General features: G+C 43.4%; 1 protein-coding gene across 4 annotated transcripts in view; it reads right to left on the bottom strand.

Annotated features, from left to right (window-relative positions):
• TIAM2 (TIAM Rac1 associated GEF 2) overlaps positions 1-20,586 on the bottom strand; it is a 158,668-nt gene extending 138,082 nt beyond the window's left edge. For all 4 annotated transcript variants that reach the window (XM_035899856.1, XM_035899861.1, XM_035899859.1 and 1 more), the window contains exons 1-2: positions 20,511-20,586; positions 7,161-7,319 (exon numbers count right to left, since the gene is read on the bottom strand). The gene's annotated coding sequence lies outside the window, so the exon portion shown is untranslated. The remainder of the gene's footprint in view (positions 1-7,160; positions 7,320-20,510) is intronic.
• Between the last annotated feature and the right edge of the window lie 1,422 nt (positions 20,587-22,008).

The raw sequence follows: 22,008 nt of genomic DNA, 5'->3' as shown, positions 1-22,008 counted from the left end.
AGATATCTTTATACTCTTATTTTCTAGGAAAAGAGAGCAGAAGTATTCTACATGAATTTGAACACACAGAGGTCCACACAAGCAGATTACACTGACGCACACTTTAAATGTAATTTTTTCATGCAATTTTTTTCCTTACCCACTAGAGGAATTAGCAGGGCTGTTTCAAGACAGCAGTCAGGAGAACATCCACATCATTCCATGACACTTCGTTTGTTTGTTTGAGAAAGAATTCCTTTCCTCAAAAAATTTAATGTGCAATTTTACCATTAAGTACATCAAGGTCACATAGCTGGTGAAATACCTAAACCATGTTAGCTAAGCAGCAAAGAAATAGAAGACTAGTTTTACTACTGTATAACTTAAAAGTCATAAGATATTGCCAATTTTTGTCTTAAGTGGAAGTTAGTCTGCCAGTAAAAACACCCTTTCCTGTAGACAAAAAAAAATAAAAATAAAGGAAGTTTTGAGAAAATCAGTACAAAATTTGCTCTAACTAGGTGAAACTTCCCACTGTAAAAATAAGTATAATTTTCTTCAGGTAACTGAAAAAGCTACCTAACACTTTCACTATTACCTACAAACCAAGGAATCATAAAATACACACATGCTATATAAACACTCAAACCATCTTAAAACACCACGGGTGAAATCTTGGTCCCATGAAAGCTGATGGCAAACTTCCCACTAACTTCAATAGCGACAGAATTCCATCCATTGTGCCAACCCATAAAGCAGAAAAGTGTAAAGAAAAATCTTTGAAATACAAAACTAAAACAGTAAATAAGATTGCTTTAATCACCATTTCTGATGCCTTCCCATCTTCCATGCAATTTCTGCCCCTTCCTCCGATTTGCCAACAAGCTGAAGGTTCGATGCTTCCGTAGCTGATTTATCAGTCCAGTCCCTACGATACAGATTTGGACCATGCCCTGCCCTTTCCACGGTTTCATGCCCAGCAAAACAACGCGGCAGGTCTTACACCAGTCGTATTTCAATAGCGCAGGAAAAGTTCCACAGCATTAAAACTCAAGTTTTGCAGTGACTCAATCCAGAGCACTGCACTTCCTAAAACCAGAGGGGGTGCGTGCGTTTTTTGGCTTTGTATTTTTAAACAAAGGTTAGAGGGAAGTTCCTCGGCCATCAGCCTGCAAGATCCCTTATCAGAGATGCAGGAAAGTGGGTGGCACCATTTGGTTTCCATTCAAATTCCACTCTGGTCCCAAACAAAAGGGAGTTTTGCAATTATATTGTCACCTCCTCAGATATACTGCAGAGACTTCAAAGGAAGAACACTTTGGGAAATCAAATGGCTTGGTAGGTCCAAAGGGAGAAATATAGCTGAAGGCCAAATGTCTTTCATAAGATACTGGACTCTTAACAACAGCTGTTACTCATATACAAGCTCCCCACTTATGGGCAACCTAAACAGCAACTGTATCAGCTTATGAAAAACAGAACTTTCACGCAAGACCTCAACAAATGAGCTGAGGCTCCATTTACAGGCCCAGCCACCTGAAAACTAAATTCTGCAGCACTGAAGAAACTTCTACCACATTAGTGTTGCTACAGGGAATTGCACTGAACTCCAGACTACTGAATTATTATATATTATGTTTTCTTTTTTTAAAACAAAAAAAGAAAGTATTTTTAATTATGTTTATAAAAATCCTAAATTTAGCACGCGTGTTTTGCTCAGATCCATCAATATTTGTTTCTTAAATGCCGACAACAGGCCAGACAGAAAAGTAAGCAAGAAAAGTATGCAATGTTAGGACTAGACTAAGCACTAAGTTTGCTTGTAACAGCAAATATGGAGAGGCAACATTTTCTTAAACGTTGTCTTTTAGACAGGGGGAAAAAAAAAAACCAAAACAAAGCACCCACGAATTTATTTTAATATTGTCCACAATGCTTTTATAAGACATCAAAGGTTGTGCAAGGCATGAACATGTGAACAAGAAACACTGATTTTGTTTTGAAGTGAGGTTACTCAATATCCACTATCCATCATTTTCTTTTCTGGACCTTTTATTTCCAAGATCATTTTGCTACCCTATTTAACATTATCCTGTGTTACACAGCCAATGGTTTTGAAATATGTCATTCTCCAATATGAAAGTGAAACATGTTTTTTAAGAGATTAGCTCCATATGCAAATTCAGCTGAAGACTGTAGGGAACACTTGATGTACATAATTTTAAGAAGAAAAAAAAAATGTCTCTGACATATCAGGGTAAAAGACAATATTTCACTAGGGAAGGCAGGTTACACTGGAAGGTTTCACAGGACATTGGAAAGAGGGAGCAGAAATGAGAGCTCATCCTCAGCAGGAGAGTGCATGTCCGAGCAGACAAAAAGCCAGCAGCTGTCAGAACCTCGAGCGGGGACGCCTGTAGCCCCACTGATCACGGTGGTAAGGCTCAGGTGGGAGAACACTGATCCAACCCTGACTGACAGCAAGCTCACTTACAACGCCTCTCAGAGACATATAAACACAAATATTCCTCCCGCGCCCGTGCTCTCGCACAAAGCACCCCCATTTGTGCTCAAAGCCCAGCTGTACAGACCCAGGAAAACCTGGTGCGATGCTTACTGGGTATCGGCCGCGCAACCTGCACACACCAACCCCCTGCCACCTCATGGTACAGCAGAGGAGGATGAGCTCTCCGGCACAAAGGACGAGCTACATCTCGCTGGCCGTGGAGCAAGAGCAGGCGCGCAGGCGGTTGTCCCAGCGGGACGGCAGGTGGGCACCCCACGGTCCCCCCAGGAAGCTGTGCTCCCCTTCCCGCAGCATACCCCAACAGCTCGACAGGGGAGAGGTGCCACTTTGTTCCTTTCATCTCAGTATCTCGCCAGCTTACAGAAGCGTCATACTGGGTGAACATAACAGGGAGAGCTGCCCTGTGGCTGGAGGGTAGCATCGTTAAGCTTCGTCAGCCGTGCCTAACTTCTCAGTGTCATCTTCAGTAAGGCTGATGATCCTTGCCGACAGTGCAGTCAAGCTGTCGGGCAGTGGAGGACAAGGCTGTGACAGAGAACACCGAGGTAATGGGGAAATTAATGTACATCTAGAAAATATGGATAGGCAGTAACTACAGCTAGCCAGCTTTGGAGAGCTAAACATTACCTCAAACTTGAAGTCTTTCTGGCCTTATATATTCCTTCTAGGGTTACACTGCAAAAAAATGCAGACACCAGGTTGATTATTTAGGAAATCAGTAACTGAGTTTACAGAGTTTATCTGCTGTTGCCTGTCAATAAAAAATTGGTTTCTGAATACAGAGCTTAACCAGCAGGCCACAAGGCTTCCCTCAGTTCTATTCCTCTTCCTCGTCCTGGTTTGAACCTTTCCTCCCCTGGACTACACCTGAACGTCAGTCACAGGGGCTTGCCCAAACAGCCGCACAGCTTCTTTCTGCCATGTCCCTGCCTTGTTTCACATGACGTTTGAATGTACACTGTTGGTTCTGACACTGTATATTACTGAAAGTGTTTTTAAGATTGCTCTGCTCCATGGTTTATGTGAAGACACTGGTGTGTGTCCTCTCCCATGTTTGATTAGTTTCGCAGTCATTCTGTCACAAATTTGGGTTTTTTTTCCCCTGGGTCTATAGACTTTTGTTTGGCATTTTCTCATCCAATCAACCACAGTAGTAAGACTTTCACTTGGAAAGGAGATAAAGAACCAAGTCTTGTTTTTAATTACTTTAACCTATGAACAATTTGTGGCAAGATGGAGTTATGATCATATCTTAATTGAACATCTGAGTCCACAGTCTTACTGCATATGCCAGCAATGCTGGGCCATAATTAGACAGCTATTCAAGTAAGCACACGGTGACCTACTTATCGCAATTGTACATCAGCTTTGCACCAAAAGAGGCTCTTCTGAAAAATCAGATGTCCGTCTTCCTCAGGCTACACCACCGTTGAAGATCCAGCGTGAGCACATACCAAGAGGTACTTCACTCTTCCACCTTCACCACAGCCATACCTCTCACTAACCGGCTCTCTCCCTACCTACACCACGCGTGCACACAACAGATCACTCTCCAGAACAACGTGAGGGGTGGTGCATACCATGGGCATGCGGGCTTGTGCCTTCTGAGTGGTGCCCAAAGGCAGAACGACACTTTCAGGCCAACGTGCAATACACAGCTTCTTCAGCCAGATGAACCAAGAGCCCTCGGATCCGGGCAACCAGAGCCCCATCATCCTGCAAAGGAAGTGATCCACCTGCCTGCTTCCAGCGGGAACTCCAGCCAGCCAGGGAGGGCTTGCTCCGGCAGAGCCCGAGGCAGTGCGCCTTGCCCGGGTACCTCCTTAGTACTCATCGCGTGCTGCCCCTTCCAAGCGCGCTCTAAGCTGCTAAATCAGCACAGGGCCTGCAGGGTATCAACACCTCCTCATGAGATTAAGTTTTAAACCACCTCTATCTCCAGAACATACTTTGCTGGACCACTCAGTGAAGTCCAAGCGGTTACTGATGCTAACAGAGTCTGCACAGCTCTGCTTGCACAGGCCGGCCGCCGTAACAAAATTCCGCTGCAACGCAAATGCAGGAACGATCAAACTTGTTACTGCGATTCGCCGAGTAATTTCAGGTTGTAAAACTGAACAGATGGCACTTGTGAGCTTTAGTCAATATCTTGGACTTTTTAATTAGATTCCTGTTCAAGTCAGCCTGTTGGTCTACAGCGAGAGACCCCAGGTTTCAAAAGTAACCTTAGGAATCCCCATTGCTCCGTCTGATAGAAACCACTACGTCAGGAAACTGCTGCAGGCACAGCTCCTGCTGCTTCCACCTCAGGAACTGGTCAGCAGGTAATTAACAGAGCAGAATTAAAGGGATAGTCCAAAAATGCAGCTACACCTTAGCCAAAATGCAAATTAATGCTTTAACGCACCACGCTGCTTTATAATTTTAGGATGCTCTTGGTATGTTTATCATTTAGGAATCTGTAGGCCGTAATTTTCTCTTCCATGTCTTCACATGGTTCTCAAATTCACCTTCTGCCACTGACAAACTCACTCTGGGTTTTCACTGCTTTTTGGAAAGCTGCAGGTGACCACAATCAACAAGAAACAAAGCATATCGACTGTTAAAGAGCTGGAGAACTTGCAAGGCAATAAATAGTGCATCTACCCCATAGCACCGAAACATGGCAAATACCAGTCAGCAGGCTCTGATGGCTGTGGGACCCAATCCCCCAACAGACATGAATTTTAGAATCAGGTCCAATACTTCCTTTTACCAATACAGGTCAAACAAAAACCAACCAACCAAACAAACAAAACCCCAAGCCCCCAACAGGTTGACGAACATGACAAATTAAGACTTTTTAATGAGTGCTGCAGTGTATAAAATCTCAGTGGCACTTTTAACCTGAGTCACTAGAGCATGGCACAACACAGCGGCACCGTAAGCCCAGCTGTATCAACCACAATGGCAGTGTCACGGCTGTCCTTTCATTAAAATCAGTTAGAAGCTCACTATGTGGGGTTTGGTTGGTTTCATTACTTTAGCTTTTTGAGGAGTGAAAACTCCAAAATTCAGAAGAGCTTCTAGACTGTTGTAATCATGTTCAGCATAACACTGACTACCCCTGCAAATCCCTTTTCATTTTATATTATAACCTGAATGTATAAGCTAGTATTAAAAATAACCTGTCTGTTTTAGAAGTGAATGGGTCAAATACTCCACTAAGCAAAGAACAGCAAATGCACAGGTCATGCATATTTACTTCTACAGCGTTGGTGCTCTAAGATCCTTTCAAGTGGCAAGAACTCTAAAGTCATTACAAAATGTAGCAATGCTCCATTAGGTACCGATTTTAAGAGATGAGCAGGTTACAAAATAAACTGAATATATATATCTATATTAAGATTTTGTAACTGTTTGAATATCACGCAACAATCAGGTCTACGAGTCACCTGCCTGGTGTGTGGCAGTCGGAGAAAAACCTGCAACTGGGAGAGTTCCCTTGTTTATTCAGCACAGTTCTGCCACAAAGTATTTTGTCAGGCAAGAAAAGCAACCCTGTCCTAGCACGGGATGAGACCAAATCCCACTGAAACTGCAGCACTCACCAGTGGATGTGTTTAAGATCGCGTCAGACAAACTCCCGGGGAATGAGGATGAACTGGATGCGTTCGGGTCCAACCCTGCTCCCTAGGACTTTGTGATGTGCAGAACTGCCCATAGGCCTGAAATTCCTAAAATGTGGCTTTGTCAGGGCTGTGCAGTGGATTCCTGCTACAAATCCCAAACATGTCTGGATTTTGTGTTAACTAGTAGCATACATGGTGGAATAGATAGCACGGTATTAACAACAACGTGGTGTTTATTCAGTTAATAAAGGGAAACGATGGTGAAGAAATTAAAAATAATTATAAAACAACATGACTAAGTGTTAAATCTCTAAAACAGCCCCTTTATTTCACGTGACAAAACTAAATGGGGTGGAGGAAACCTGCTCTCTCATAGGCTCAGTTGCACCAGGTCTTTCAAACACTCAACCAAAGTGTCTGTGTCTCTCTCTCATATGCCATGCATAAGATTTGTGACTACAGCAGAAAGACATCTCATGATCACCAGAATTAAATTTTAACCCCACTCTCTCCTTTGGGGACAGGGAGACATCGGGAGCAGGGCACCTCTTTGCTGGCCATTTTCTGTCTAATTCTGGAACGATGCAGTCTACACCAGAAACTGCTCATCCATTCCCTCTCCTTTGACAGACCGGCATCTACCACATCATAACACTCTTAATAGCCAGGCAGGAAAAAGCCTAAACTCCTCCCTCTCCCTCTTTAAGTTAAGTATAGAAAACTGCATCTGTGCTATTTACAGATTTGGACGCTCATCTGGACTGAAGTTTTGTAAATACAACCTATTTTGAAGTCAGAAGCATTAAGAGTTGGGTGAATGCCTCAAGAGAAACAATTCAGATAGCCTACGTTCCCCGCAGCGCTGGTGTTCACTATTGGTTGGCTCTAAAACCTCAAAGGCACCCAGCCAACATGAAACGTTAAGACCCAAGGACTAATGCAAATTTGAAGCTGGTTGTATTTGGACCTTGGCCTATAACTGTTTCATAATCCAATTTATACATTCAGAAATAAACAAACCGACACAACAAAAACAAACAAACCTTGCATAACTTATTTGCTCTCCGCATGCCTTGCTTCCCCCTGCATCCTGGGGTGAAAGCACGGAGGGTGGGTGGGGTGTAGTCTCAGTGCCGCCCTTGCCACTTCACGAGCTGAAGACTTTTTTTGCTGGAAGTCTCTATTTTCGTAGCACTGGCAATCTGAAAAACAAAAGCTGTTTTGTTAACACCTGTATCCCTAGATACATTAGAAATAAAATTTTGTTCTGAATCACTGCCAACTAAATCATTAAACTCTCCCATGCAAAGCCAACAAATGGTATGCAAAAAACCCAACCCAGCTAGAAACATCTCCACTCAATTCACACCTCACTTGGGCGTTCTGCGCAGACCGCTCATGCGCAGCGGCTAAAAACTTCCCTCAATATACAAAGGGAAGTTAAAAACCGGTAAGGCAACATGCTGCAAACACTTCAAGGGGAGTTTTTTTTAGGCTGTCCAGGTTTCCATCTGGGAAACACACAATCAGGAAAGGCGGCTTGAAGGAGGCCAGCACCATCACGGTCCCTTTCTACAGTGGTGGCACTGACCGCAAATAGTGCCTGCACCACAACAGGACCGCGATCCATGCAAGAGCACCCTCAAGTCTCTTCCCATATGTTCTTATTTAAAGCTTCTAGCATCCCTAGCCTGGACAGGCTATTAAATCCCAACCAGGACCTCTGCAAAATAGCCACGCGCCAGCTACAAAGATCTCCCATGGAAGTTTTCTTGCACCAGCCAAGCCAGGCTCTGAAAAGTCAGCCACTGCTTTTGAGCAGACTGACACGGAGTAGCCAGCCGCTCTTTTGCCCATGCCACCTGAAAATGGTAAGACAGGAGACATAGCTGCTCTTCTTGTTCAGTGTGAATACACTGAAGACGGTGTCTAACCGAGTTACCAAAAGCTGGCCAGGAGAACTTCGTGGTCTACAAAGTCTGTCATTTCCATGCTGCAAAGTGTCAGACTGTATTACAATATTTTCTGTGATGTTTAAATTGGCACGGCTGATTTTCAACAGCTTCTTCACGGCACACAGCACCTTGTCATAAAAATATCCTTATTTCTGCAAGTTAAACTGACATGCCACAGAATTAAAACTAACACAAGAATTTTATCATCCTTCAGAAGGCAGATCTTACTGAAAAGCCTGGCGATGGAGTCAGTATAGAACAAAACAGATTCTCAACTGTTACATGTAAACACATAAAACAGAAGCCAGGGGTTACTCCTCCCTCTAAAGCTGTCAAGCATACAAAGTACTGGAAGTTTTCTTTTTATAAGATTACTCAGCGGAATTAGAGCAAAGTCCCAAACTGACTTCACCAGAAACAAAGGCTGTCCCATTAATATAAAATACGGACAAAATAGCAAATAATACAAGCTGCAAAACCACCATGCAAATTAACAACGGGCCAGCAAAGTAAACAGCAGTGTCAGGCTGCAAGTTACATCCAAGAGGAAATGTGAGTAATAACGGCTAAGAAAAATATTACTTACACCTTGCCATTAAACCACTTGTAAAATTCCAAATACAAAACAAGAGGCTTGCTCTGCTGGTGGAGAAGGGTACTTATCTCAATCCACACAGACCAGCCAGAGCACAGACCACCAAAACCCTCCTCATTGTTGCTGTAAGTGACGCAGAGCCAGGGCAGGGCTGCAAGTGCCGCGATGATGGCGTTCAGGTAACACTGCCGGGACCCACGTGTCACGGATCCCTCCTGTCACAAAGTTCATAGCACAGCTACCGTGCCCAAAACGTACTTTTTGCCACACTTACTTCTCCTACACAACGGCACGGCGCAGATCGCACCGCTCAGAGACACAACGCTGCCTTCACCACCGTGCCCGCTTCCCAAACACCAGCAACTAAGACTGAAAAGACTGGATAGTAGCTTGCTCTCACCCGCACGACTGCAAAATCCCTGAACTGAGAAGCGCCCTTTTTCTTCCCGTGTTCCAGCTCACTGCGGAGAGCTGCTTGGGCATTCTCCCTGTCCTGCTGGAACCACATTTCCAGCTCTTCGCAGATGGGGCTTCTTTACTGATGCTTTGATAGACACAGACTGAGACCCAGCATGACGCTAAACGCAAGACCCGTGTCAGTACATACATGTAATTTCAACAATGTAGAGTTAAACCCTGCCCTCATGGGCAAACTTGACTCCCTGGATTTTTGCTGGCCCATAAAGATAGGGGAAATGCAGCTGTCTGTTAGGTAATTACAACCGCGGTGACCTCACAGTACTAACACTCAGTCACCCCAGATTTGTAAATGTACAGCTAAAACATTTCAATCTCGGCAAGAACGGGCCGAAACGAGAGCACAACGTTTATAGCAGGCAGATGGTGTACTACTTTTGATACAGAAGAACCAATTTATGGCAAAGTAAAACAAGAGCTCCCTACCACTCAGGTCTTACTCGGAGGCTTATTAAGGATGATACGCTGCTCTGTTGGAAGGAGATTTCCTGGCCGGGGAAGAGGGCCAGATCTTCTGAAGTGCTTCCAGCACTCCCAGCAAGCTACCTCTCAGGGAGGTCATGACGCTCCCCCACAAACAGTCCATCAAACGTTGCAGGAAGTTTGCTACAGTGAATACAAACTTCCCAGCGTATCTGCAGTCCTGAATAATAAGGAAAATCTATAGGCCTCCAAAAAATGGGTAGGATGTTGCTGCATATGGACATAGCTTCACCCATTCGAGTATCTTTTTATAGCAGGCAAGGAGGAAACAGGCATCTTACACCGGCAATATTACTACACTCCTCTTTCACCTTCCCTAAACCAAGTCTTTTAATACCAAGGATTCTCATCAAACTTCTACCAAGGGCAAAGCACTTCTGAAGGAATCAGTCTGAAAAATCTGTCACGCGTCAGGAAAAAGGGGAGAAGGTTAAAAAAGAGAAGGTAGTAGTTAAAAGACAAAGAACTGCTGTACTAAAGTAACAGTCACATACACCTCACACATCCCAGAACAAGATTCTAGCCTCCTGTGTACTAACAACGAAAAAATCCCATGGCAAATACAACACCATAGGCTCCGCCATTTAGTTAAGGACAGACGGGTAGGTACGGATCTAGTACATCTCCTACGTCAAAAGGGAGATATGAGGTGCTACCAAACCTCAACAGGTCTAGCAAGAAGGAAGCCAAGAGGTGACGCTAGTTCACACGGTTCCCCTGGAGGGTTAAGCTGCTTGTAGCCAAACTAGCGACAGCACAGTGCCGTCCCATACTCCTAGCCCTGCAAGCAGCTCTCCGGGATAATTACGCACAGCCTATACATCCAGATCTTGACCTCTCCAGCATCAGGCAGGAGAGAGATTTTAACTACTTCTGTGCCATCTATGTTCAACCAACACCAGCAGCCTTTGGCAGCTGTTGTAGCTGTCTGCAATGGTCCATCAGTTTGCTGCATGTGGTTTTCTTGTATTTCCACCCCTCCCCTTTCCCCTGGAGAAACTTGGGAATAGTCTGCAGATCAGAGGTAATACCATGGAATGCTGCTCCTGCTTACAGGAGGGGGGGAGGAAGAGAAAAAAAAAAAATCCCATAACTTTTTCAGCCCCATCGCAGAACTCCAAATGTGCCAATGTACTGGATGCACACATTCAGCGTAAGCAGCAGCGCAACTCCTGGGAATCCAGGGTGCCCGGTGATGGACTGAGCATCAGCTCTGCTCACAGGCAGTAAACCCTCAGGTCTGCGGGAAGGGGCCCCTTGTGGAGTGTCCCCGGCCGGCCGCCGGCACAGGCAGGGCTGTGCCACACCACACAGCTCTGCCCAGAAGGCAGAAGCCAACTGCCCAAGGAAAGCTGGAATTCACTTCCCTGTGCCTGGGTGTTCATTTTGGGAAACCTCACGCACCCAAGCAGAGTTTCAGGATCTACCCTAGCTGCTCGGTCAGACACAGAATGGAGCCAGGCAGGTATGTATGTCTGGGATGATCCAAGGCGTTTCTTCCCTCACCTTTCTTGCTGTTTTCAGAATGTATTTCTGAAAGTACTTGAAAGGTTTTTTTTATTTTTTGCCGATGATTTACATTTCAGAGGCAGCACATGAACAAAGGCACTGACCTTTTTCCTAACCTTTCACTGATCCTATGAGAAAAAGGAACATCTTATTAGCTTTACTTACCTTTAATTCACTGATTCTACACAAAACTAATGATCTAAAGCCTCTAACTCTCTAACTCAGCAGTTTAATTAGAAAGATGATCATTGATTAATCCAGTTGAGTTACTCTGGAGAAGGTGTGACTGCACAGAGATCGCTCCACCCAGGAGAAATGTGCATTAATTACTTCTGCATTGAACTGCTTTCCTCCTTATTCAACTTCAAAAAAAGAGCAAAAACCCACAACACAACAACAAACCCCCAAACTTTCAGCATTAAACTTCTGAGGTGTTTTTTATTTTACTTTATTCTTTAGGAAGTCTTACATTTTCTTGCCTTGGATTTCACAGCCATGTATTTAATTTTTTTGAATTAATGTGTTTTTACAAAATAAACAAACCCAGGCTGGAGGTTCAATATGCATTTGCAAAGCCCTGCCAAAGAACCGCAGTCATGAATTAGTTGGCTCGGATACGAAAGACGACACTGATACTTGATGGGAACATACACAGCGTTACGTACATGCCACAACTGAAACCAGGTATACTCTCATCCAGCGAGTGGTTTCAGTGTCCCACCTAGGAAGACAATCTTAGAAAACCTTATTTAAAGGTTTCCTCACCCTTTTTTCAGCTCTCATCAAAATTTCTCCAGCCACAGACTGGAGATGATTCTTTTGCCCCTGAAAAATGGATAAGCCTTCCTTGACCATATATCTGTGCACCACAGCTCACGCTGCCCTTAGTCTGGTAAAGCTCCTGCTTTATCTGCCCTTAGGGTCACAGTTCTGTCTGCTGATGCTCTGAACAGCAGGGAGGACTTGCTAACTTTTCTCTTTACATGAAAATCCCCTCCTGGTCTCGACACATGAATAAAAAGCATCCCCACAGCATGACCCTCTCCTTGCCCGCTCCCCTGTGACCAAGGGGGAAGCCGTCTCCTTTGCCATGGGTCTGGAGGCAGAATGGCTGATGGCCGGGTGATTTCAAGCAAACAGCCCTCCTGCTCCTTCTCCCTTTGCCCAGGAAGGTCACCTGCAAGGTGGCAGGCAGAGCTGGTGACTCAGCTCTGTGTACAGGAGTGGCCCAATACTTCCCCTGGTCACCAGAAAGTGACATTAGGAAGCCAGACATGGGGCAGACCGGACAGCCAGGCTCGGCAGGGCAGGGAGGGAGGAGCAGAGCTTTCTTTTCCACATCCTAAATTATATGCTTCATATCATCTCTTCTCCTGTGTATGCTTCTTCCCATACTTAGCATTATTTACTCACTTTCAAAGTACAAGCCACCATGCAGGACACACCACAGCCACAGAACTCCCAGTACGTGGCCTGTGTCAACTGAATACATAATCAATACGTGGCATCAGCCGAAGTCAGGCGAGAAAGCTGATACTACATCGGCGTGCCATTTGAAGAGCATCCAGAATCAATCCATTGTGAATCCCTTCTCCATTGCCATTACACCTGCCAGTGGAAAGGGGTTTTCTGAACTTGTTTATTTCAAAGTTACTTCATCGTCAACAAGTTATGGAGAAAAGAAAATAAGCCTACGTTATTGCAAAGGACTGGGACCAATAACTGAATCTTATTGTGGCTTCTGATCGTCTCGCCAACAACCATAGATCGGTTCAATAATGCAGACTTAAAAAGAGGCCGACCGATGGGGAAGGGACACAGAAATACCAGAACTGAGCCTGATCTATGCGAGGTCCATCACAAACCCACAGCTTTCTAGTGATGAAGGGATTAGATCTGCAGAGAATGCAAGCAAGGCCTCATCACCAGCCTGGGACTTTCAATTTCAAAACATTTTTGCAGTGAAGCAACTTAAGAAAATAAACATTCCTAGCCAGGCACAGATCAGTCACAAACCTTTTCTGAAACAGAGATGAACTCTCTTATTGTGTATTTAAAGCAACACTATAAACCAGGCCATATCTATATAAAGCAACACTGCGGGCTTAAAGCAACAGCAGTGGTATTCTCTGCCAGAGCTCAGGCTGAATACCTCAGGAAAGACCCAGAAATGCTGCTACTGTTCAGGAACAAGAAAAAAAACCAAAACCAACTCAAAACCCAAACCAAAACTGCTCTTCATACCCTAAGCAAAATTTCAAAAGAAATGAAAACCTTTTGCAGAAAAAAAAAAAAGTTAGAGATTATTTCTGTGAAACTCTCCATGAAGCTAACAAAGAAAGCCAAAAAGTTGCACGTAGAAAGGTGAGCCTCAGATTTCCATAAAGTTAGCAGCATTATCAACAGATCGCTGCTCACATTTGGCGGTAGATACCAAATTTAACATTTAGATATCTACATTTTACAGATACCATGATATATGAAATGCTTCAGAATATACTGTATTATCTTATATAATGGAAACACAAGTACTTTATTTTCCCTTTTCTAGCACATTCATCTTCTATAATTTTTAGTACCTTATGTCATGCACAAGAAAATAGCCTGGTATTTCAATTCTGCGTTTTCATCAGGACATTCATAATTTATTAAAAGCAGCAGAAATGGTGGGAAAAACTGACTTCAAAATATTAACCTGAAATATAGGCCAAAATTCTGTCTTTTTGCTTAAATATGTTTGTGAAAAATTCAGCACATCAGGATAAACATTTAAGGGAAACACTGGAGTTCCTCCTTCTTACCTCAGCACCCAAACTCCCTGGGAAGTCACCCACCATTAACTCCAGCTGCCAGGCAGACAAACTTACAATTTGCCACACCGATTAAATCTTATCTAAGATTTCATAACAGGGGGTCTTGAACCACTCAATTATTTTCATTTGATCTACAAGCCTTAAGTTTTTTTCCAAATTAAGAGCATATAGTTGATACTGATGATAACATTTCCATTCACACAAGTTTTAATTAGTGGCGTTTTTGTTGGCAGGAGCATGCTTAGAGACAGGCAGGCTTAGTGCTAAGGAACTAACCTTACAGAATATCCTAATAGCCCAAATAGGCTGAAAATGCTAAAAGGCGTATCGTGATGGCTGCAGGTTGCTAGGACATCCATGGTAACATTCACCTTTGGGTGTGAAATGTGAATGCAAATCTGATGAGTGACAAAAGATCATTCCTCATCATGGTTAGCACAACTGATTAGCAGAAAGATTGTAAGAACAACCTAGACGTTTATACTGAGCAAGCATTTACCTTCGTTGCAATCCTGAGCTGTTTCTTAGCCCACTAACGTGGCCAACACTGGAGGCTGGCAAGTGCTTCCCTATCCCTTTCCACTTCACCTGCCCAAAGATAAACTCTCCCTTCCAGAGGAGCTCCTGGTGCCTTTCAGGGATCACAACTGAGAAAGCAAAGGTCTAAAGCATCTCTTGCTAGGAGGAGTGTTTTGTGCCTTCTGAGGAAGCTGCATATTTTAGAAGGGCTTAAGATAGGGAGAAGCAAGAGTTATCAATGCCGCTATAAATGTGAAAGAACAAGAGGAATGTGGGAAGAGGGAACCCAAACTACATTAATCCTTTAGACCTTGACTGGAACAATGCTGACATAGCAGCAGCAACTTCATTCCCACCCTGCAGAATGACTCAGACCTGACCTTAGTCTTGCCATCAGCCTCAAGTCATGAACCTGTATTACCCTGCGTTCTTCAATAACTTAAAGATAACATGCATTAGATTCCTGGGTTTGTTGTTTTATTTCAACCTTTGTACAACTTCCCAGTAGTATTTTCATGCTTAGCTACTTCTAAACAAAATAGATAGATCCATCCCCTCCTGGGAAGTCATGACTCCAAGAGTTGTGACTTTAAAATAACAAAGAATTAGCAGTAACATCCTAAAACTGGGCAGTACTATAGCCTCCCTGCAATCTGGGAGAAAGAAACTTAGAAGACAGAAAGTTATTTTTCAAACCTTGTTCCCAAACTTTGGGCATCACACCTCTCATCCTAGGCACTCCTGATAGTGTTATATGGACCAGAGTATAACTTCTACTGCCAGCTCCATCAGAAATTAACTGCACGAATGATGACTAGTAAAACAGTAGTGATTTCAACTGCTGTTCAATTACTGTCTCCAGTATGCCTTGGCATAGAGCTTTACTGAATTTGGAAGACTATTAAACACCCAGATATCTTACCTCTGACGAAGCAGAGACAGCGGGAACCGTGGAGCTACCCAGGCGGGTGCTCGGTACCACCCATCATATTCATCACCCCAGGCACAGTGGGGTTGAAGCATGTTTTATAAAGTGGGAGTATTCAAAGATTTTATCGGCAGGCCTCTAGCCTGCTCTTGCGAGCACGTGCAGATAACAATTTTCACCATCTCTGGTAGGTTGGCAAAGCTGGGTTAATTTCCACGGGGCTGCAAAAAGCACCCCAACTCCCCCCTCTACTCCCTGAAGGTATAACAACTCTTTGAAGGAACGGCTGGCTAAATAAAGTTGACAAACCTCTCTAATTTTCTGTAATGCATTCTTTTAAAAACGGTTGGAGTTCTTCTGTTGAAAACCTTTCCAAGAGGTTTCAGCCTGAAGCAGAAAAAATACTGGGGGAATTTTTTGTATGAATGACTGAAGGCTGGCACAGGTGAAAATATGATGTTAGAATATGGCAGGCATGCTTAAAGGTGCTCCTACCACCTCTACCATATTTTACATGTAATATTGTATAATGTAGTTGGAAACATATTAAAACAGCTTTAAAACACTAATGGCCCACCCTTTCTGTTGTTGTTGCTTCAGTATTTTAAGCAGGGGAAAGCAGGATTACTGTGGTTTTAGCACTATAAAGTACGAAACATCCAGATTTCTGTGCTGAAAATCCCTCTCTTGGGATGTAAGGCCAGGAAGGGACCACCTGGTTCAGCCAGTCCTGCCACAAGCAGCTGGGCACTGCAGACATCTGGTCTGAAGGGTCTGTGGGTCATATAATCCATCCATCCACATCACGACTCATGAAACACTTCACAAGATCCAACATGGAACCTGCAGCCTGCAGGACACGACCAAAGCCAGAGACACAAAGTGTACGAGAGCAAGAAGGACTGGAGACCTCGCAAGGGACCTACTGCAACACGGGATTTTCTATACTAAAGGACACAGCTCTGTCACCAATCCCCATCATCGATGGAGAAAAGAAAGTGGGGGGAGGAGGGGTGGAAATCACTCCTAAAGTGGAATTTTGAAACAAATTACGTATGGCTTATATCACAAATCATAGCAGGTCATTCGCCTACCAACCACACCCCTCTGGGTTCCTAAACCCATGCACCCTACACCACCCCTAGGGCTAAAAGGGTGGGGGAGTCACAGCCAGAAGACCACACGGAGCAAAATCCCCTCTGGATATGACCCTCTCCACTGTGTACATGGAGAGGCTGGAAGACCAAGCTCCTAGTTTAGGCACCTCAGTAGATTGCTTGCCCGAGGTAAAGCAAATCTGAGCCACAGAATACCTTTCCTACCTCTTTTTGAGCAAGAATGAAAAAGAAAAAAAACAAAGAGGAAGAAAATTTTTTCCCAGTGGAAATGCAGTTTAAGAGGCCAATACTCTGGTAAAAACTTAAAGTTATAATGAATTCCAGGATTCATTCGAGTACTCCATTCTTAAAAAATACAATAATGAGAGGCTTACATATGAAATTTAGTAGTAATAACTTTGGGGTCAAATCTATAGTGATTTCTTTGGCAAAGCTTTCACTGACAACACTTAAATGTGATTTCAGTGGGTGTTCTGCCTGAGAAAGGACTTTGGGATTGGCCCACACTCTGTATATTTAAGTCACCCCAGTCCCAGTATTATACAGCGCCAACCAGTCACAAAACCTAGCATTATTTAAACCATTTGCATGCCAGAGTCTCCAATTGTAGGGTGCAAAAGCCAGGAGGAAGCATTGATCATTCCCTTAGTAGCAAACAAAAATGCAATCTTTTTACTTGGCTTTCTTATGATATCATTTACCTCCTATAATAGCAATTGCTTTTTTTAAAATGTGGGTTTGCACAGTATTCAATTTGCCAGTTTCCCCATATAGATGTAAATTTACCAAAATAGCTGTTCACAAAATCCAAAGCCCAAGGGTGGAGTCCTAAAAATAAATATATGTAGTTTAAGATCTTTTATATCCATGCACGATAAGAAATCTGGTTCTTTTCTGGTGAGCCATAAAAGGGGAAGAATGGGAAAACCACAAACAAGCAAACAGAAAATAAAAAACTGCATCTTTTGCCCTACCCCCTCAAAACTGCATGGATACTTCAATGCAACCGCTTCACTAAATGTTTCAAATGTTGGGTTTTCAAAGTATTTAGCCATATAAACTAGCCTTTTGTTTCTGTTGGCTTCGAATGTTTCTAGGCTCATGAATTCTTCCTTATGTCTTATTATTCAAAAAAATACAGCCAACATTGCCTTTATGGAGCAAGAAAAAACTGAGTATCATTTTCCAGTTAACTCTTGTGGATCTGTATGAAAGTGAAATCAGCAACAGCAATTTCAGGCCAGCTTTTCTAATCATTGCACCTAACCACTACCATTTCAAAGTATTTTATTTCCCCTAGTAGCACCATCAAAAAATCTCTACAATCACAATGCAAACTCAAGTCACAGGAGTGGTGGAGCACACGCTCTAAACATTTATAATGGTCTATGTACTTGAAAAAACAGAAGCAGCAGTAGTCAAGACTTACTGCCCCTACCAAATGCCACAATCCCAGAAATATTTCAGACAGAAAGCATTTATTTTTCTTAATTTGAAAGACTTAGTTAAGTCAGTCCTGATTCTGATCTCCCACCTTCCAAATTCAAGTATTTCAGTGAACATAGCCTTCATTGGCACTTCTGTGCTCTACTTTTACACTATCACAAAAGGAAATTTTATAATCATGACCTTCTTAATCTTTTAAGTATTTTTGCAGTCTTTTGTCCGAGATAGCAGAGATCTGAGAATCTGAGCTATCGGTGACTAAATGAGCGATTTGTCTCCGCTTCCAGGTTTTCCACTTATTTAACCTCACACTCAGATGACAAATTGGTGACGTAGCTATTTCCGCAGCAGATCGATGACTTCACAGCCAACAGCTGTCAGTCACTATCTACACAAGTCCGTGAAAAGGCTACCCTAGCAGGAATAAAGACAACACAAAGCAGTGATGTCTCCCCCCTTAAACACCATGGGCGCACGATTTGCTGGTCTTTCCCTTCATTCCCTGAGACCTTCCTTCCTGTTGCATTCTTCAGGACCAGAAGAGCCAGCCAAGAGGAACTCCAGACGACTCCAAACAGAAACATATTTTCCCTCACAAGCATTTAAGTTTCTCCACCCGAGCTGTGGAATGAACTCTGCAACACGGCAGTAAAAAGTTGCACGCCGCTATTTTTCTGAGGTTGCGCTGCTCATCCCGACAATTCCTGGGAGAAAAAAAACAGTATTCAAACTACAAAACCGTAAACTTCGAAGCTGACTCTTTAGTCAGAGAAACACGATTGCTTCCAACTTTAAGGAATGTGACAATAACAGCAAATCCGACCCTGCTTGATAAGTGGCAGGCAATTCTCCATATAAGGTGAAAAATGTGCTGGTGCAGCTCATGCAACACTGCTAATTCCTTGCCTGTTCTCAATATTCAAGAACATAAATGAACATATAAATCAATTTTGTAAGTAAACCTTCTGCACGCTTACCGCTATAAACCAGCTAGACCACGCTCAGCACACCAGGAATTTTGAACTTAACCATTTAATCCCTGTTAAACACAGAGTGCATTTATGCTTGGTATGTCTATCCCAGTAGCGCATAAATTAATGGAAATCTGAGAGGTCCCGGCCCCGTTCAATTCCTAGATTGCCGTTATACTTTACCCTTCCCCGGTCACCCCGTGCATTCCAGCCCCTGGCAAATGACTTCGCTGCTGGCAGCACAGCCCCGCAGCACAGCACTCTCCCGTGGTCCAGGAGAGCAGCCAAGAGGAGGGTGAGGAGGGCACTGAGGGCTGGGTGAAGGCCAGCAGCCCGACACAGCCACCGGTCACTCCTCCTGCACATCCCCTGGGCTGATCCATGCTGGAAGCATTGGGGTATCAGCGCAGAACTGCTGCTGCTCAGGATCTTAGCTCTGATTGTCCACTAATCTCTGTGCGACATCAACAGAAAAATAAGCAGCATTTATCTAGTTGTGCATTACAAGAAGACTGCAGGCATTGCTCACTAAGAGACCGATGGAGAGACTTCTACTGATTTTAGCAACCTCTACACCAGGCTGTAACAGCAGAGAAAAACTACTTTATGTGATCCCTTCCCCACAAAGCAAGTTATAGCATCTGCAAAAGGTGTATCAGACCTGGCAATGAAATCCACTTTGTTTTGAAGTTAGACCCAAGCCCCCCAGTCCCTCCCATTTCACTGGTTTTTACACAATAGTGTCAACACCACCATGAGTTATCTTAATCGTCTGACAAATTGCCCAGTGAACCAGCTGGCATACCAATGACTTATCTTTTTTTTCTTTTTTTCCCTCCTTTTTCTCTCCCCTTTTTTTAAGGAATGAAGTATCAATGGCCAATAGGGCATAAAAGAGAGGAGATTCAGAGAAAGTCCCCAAGAGTCTTTGGGAAACCACTCAAAACTGATGGAATTATCAAGGGACAGAAGACTTCCTAAAACATCATTGGCAATGGCAAGAAAAAACCAAAAGGATTAATATAATTATTAAAAAAAAAAAAAAATCCTGAAGTTCACTCTGCAAAAGTTGTATTCTAGAAGTCAGTGACTTGTATGAGAGGCACAGAGGGGAAGCTTGCACATACACGGCACGTATACATATAAAACGTGGGTCGGGACAGGAGGAAAAAAATAGTTTATAATTTTCTTGAACCTTTATGAGAAGAAAATGGAAGAGAAATGAAGAAGAGTTTGAAGAAAACAAAGAAAATTTTGATTTATTTTAGCCACAGAAATTTCTTTACATCAAAGAAGGATCAGATGATGGCTTCAGATTCCCAGCCTTCCCAGTTTATCGATATTCAGCCAGCTTGTAACACTCCCAAGGCAAGAAAATGTAACGCGATGTGCTGAGAAGACATCACAGGCTGCTTCGTTGCTAGCATAAGTGTAGGCTCCTATTGCATCCAATACTTCATAGCCAAACAGTGAACGTGGCCAGGAAAGGAGAAACAGAGCACAATAAATGCCTCGAACAACAAGGATGAAAAGTGCGACTGGCACATGAGTTACACCAGTCTTTGGCAGCTTTGCTTACTGCAGGTCCTAGGAAGTTCAGGTTAGCGGTCTGCAGACAGAGCACAACGTGCTACGATGCCACAGCTGTTCAGAAACTCCACAGTCGGGAATGACTGGCTATAGTGACTTCTTCCGAGAGGACCCTCGCTGTCTATTAAACAACAACAAACACCATGTCAAAACTCTTCCACTTCTCCTCTAAAACATTTTTGGTCTTATCTTAAGGACCGGCTTCATGCACCGGGCGGGTCTTCAGCCTCTCCCCGGGACAGTGCCCTGACACACACAGGCTCTAGAACCGAGGGGGTTGAAAACAAAGAAAATAATCAGCGTGCATTCATGCGCTAATTATCCTGCATTTGGCTAATCATGGTAGCGTTAAATCATTTACGCTTGCCGACAGTGCCATGACTACCTTCTATTTAACTTTCTGTGTCTCGGCTTGCACATCTGTAAAAAGGACAGCCCTGTCTGGTCTGCAGAGCTTGAACAAACTGCCACCGCCTGTGGCCCACCCGGTACCGCTCCTGCCACTGGGCTACTTTGCTGCCTACTGTCCAGAAACATCCTGAAATTTTTGCATCCTATTCTTGACCCTTTATTCCTAGGATGATTTAAACATTTAATCAAGTTTAATTACTAAAATACTCAAACTAGCAATACCTCAATCAGCAACTTACTTCTGCAGGGATTACTTGGATACTCGACAAGCGTAGACTAATTTCTGAGATGCAACTTGCAGAATTCCACTTGAGGAAGCGCTAATGAATCTACCAAAACCCCGGAAAGAAAACAAAAAAGCCCAGCCTCATTGACGTGATCATGCCGCATATGCCTCACGACCTGTCTTTATTGCCCATTTATGAAGCATTAAGAGCATGTTTCATAACTCAGGAATTTGCCCCCTCTATGGTTTTGCACTTCAGAAAAAGGTAAATAAATAGTATACTGTCAACCTGAAAAAATAATGAGGAGGTTTGTACCAGACCCCATTCCAACCATTTGCAAAATGGACTTCAATACAAAGAGAGCCACTATGTTGGTGGTTTCAAAGAATCATAAAACTGCATGCAGCTTTAACAACAAGTATCAAAAACCACATCACATCAAGAAAAAAAAAAAAGGATGCACCAGAAAAGCTTGATGGAATAGATTAAGTGTTTCAGGAGATGAATATGTTTAATATGTTTCTGGGAAACAGAAAGCAAAGAAGGGGTCTACTCTAATTACAATACTTACTTGCCTGCAAAAGTAAAAACAACCAACCACAAGAACAACAAGACACCTGGTGAAACGTGTTTCTTTTTGCAAAAGAAGTATAAAACCACGTGGGAATGTCAAACTGAGTAACAAGCTGATATTCTTCTGTCACATGAGCTTTAAACCAGGGAGGCTAGTGAACATGGACATCATCCCAGGCACAAGTCTGCTACCATCTAAATCACTGGAAATAGTCACACACTTAACACCGGGTATACTCTGGGCTCACTGGAACAACCAGTAGTTTCATTCTGTTG

This window comes from Egretta garzetta, unplaced genomic scaffold (genome assembly GCF_000687185.1).
Source record: "Egretta garzetta isolate BGI_Z169 unplaced genomic scaffold, ASM68718v1 scaffold397, whole genome shotgun sequence".
In the NCBI taxonomy this organism is placed as follows: domain Eukaryota; kingdom Metazoa; phylum Chordata; class Aves; order Pelecaniformes; family Ardeidae; genus Egretta; species Egretta garzetta.
This window is presented reverse-complemented; position numbering and strand designations above follow the sequence as displayed.